The following is a 1,764-nucleotide window of genomic DNA, read 5'->3' on the forward strand; positions in this document are numbered from 1 at the left end:
AGTCGTGTAACATGGCACATAATGACGTTATGGTCTGTGAATCATCACATTCCATTAGAAACTCAGCATGACTTACTGTAATATAATCACGTTGATTAAGTATCATTATATTATATTAACTCATGCATCAATTTCCAACACTACTTCAAAATCATTCATAATTCAAACTCAAATTTTAAAGAAATTTAGAAACTAAAGTAGTTTCCTTTATGATGTTATATAGATAGCACGAAAAGATAAATAATTTCGGACGAGAATATTTATGAAAATATCTTCAGAAATATCGAAGATATTTATGATGATATTTTGGAATTCCTAAGTTCGATGGTTGATGAAGAAAGATATTCCGCAAGATTTTAACATTTGCACGGAGCAAGGTATTCGTTGAAGGTTTCATCGGATCCAGAATTACATGGATTCTTTGAATATATGGTATGGTCCTTATATTTGGCCTTGGTCTCCTTTATGGTTTGCTCAATCTGTTTTTCAGTACCAAATTTTCTATCGAGCGTTCCTAACACTCCCTTCTTTATCATCAAACTTTTAGCCGTTTAGACCATCTACAATTTTTCTGTTTCCTCTGCATTTAATGCTACCATACCTAAATCATCGGTTATCAATCCGAGGTGGTTTCAAGAGAATTGTGTTTTTAGATGATTAAACGCTGATGGTAATATGGTGGAATATAAAAGGTTCCCCGGTAACAATAAAAGAGCATGCATATATATTAAGGTTATAATAAGGTTATTTCGAACGAAAATTCGAAGTTGACTTGCTGGAGCTGTGACAAAATTTGCTAATTTGGAAAGAGATTTGAAATATTATTTTCGGTAATAACAATGCCCAAGGAGCTAGCACAAATATGTGTTAAACGTTTACTCGGGTTCCGAGTGTTTTTAGGTGCATAACTATATGCATAAATCTTTCCTTCCATAAATGAAGTGTGGTTGGTTCATCCTCTCTATTGAGGTATTTTCAGGAATCATGAAAGGTTTTAACGCAGATTGTAATCGTCGAGATACAAATGAGGTTTAGGATGAAATCAAGTGGCAAACTTGAAGAATTATTTAGTTTCATATGTTATAATCAGTATTTTAATTCATTTTAATTGTCCAATGTTGGTAGTCCTCAGTTGATAGTCCACAGTTAACAGTTCAATAATTCAAATATAGTTTAATATATTATATTCGAATTAATTAATACGTGACGTGACCCGTGTACATGTCTCAGACTCGATCACAACTCAAAGTATATATATTATTATAGAATCAACCTCAACCCTGTATAGCTAACTCGATCATTACTGCATATAGAGTGTCTATGGTTATTCCAAATAATATATATAGATGCGTTGATATGATATGTCAAAACCTTGTATACGTGTCCCGATATTTAAAGTGCGTAAAATAAATAACAGAAATTAAATGACGATAAATAAAATCGCGAGAATATAAATTGCAATAATTAAATTGCGATAAAATAAAATGTAATCAGTTAGCTAGGAACAGTTAGCTAGGAACAGTTAGCTAGGAACTGTTAGCGTGGATTCTTAACAAAAATTTTTTTTTTCATAGTTAATTTGTTTGTTTCTAACAAATTTTATTTTGTCCAATGTTTTCTTCATTATGTCACTTGTTAGATTCTGATAGGTCAAAAACCAAACATGAAATTGAATGAAAATAGTTATTCTGCAGTGAACGGATTCGTATCTTTGTAGATGTAAGTAGGATAGTAAATGAATGTTGAATCAGATTTGAAGAATGT

This window comes from Rutidosis leptorrhynchoides, chromosome 10 (assembly GCF_046630445.1).
Source record: "Rutidosis leptorrhynchoides isolate AG116_Rl617_1_P2 chromosome 10, CSIRO_AGI_Rlap_v1, whole genome shotgun sequence".
Lineage (NCBI taxonomy): Eukaryota > Viridiplantae > Streptophyta > Magnoliopsida > Asterales > Asteraceae > Rutidosis > Rutidosis leptorrhynchoides.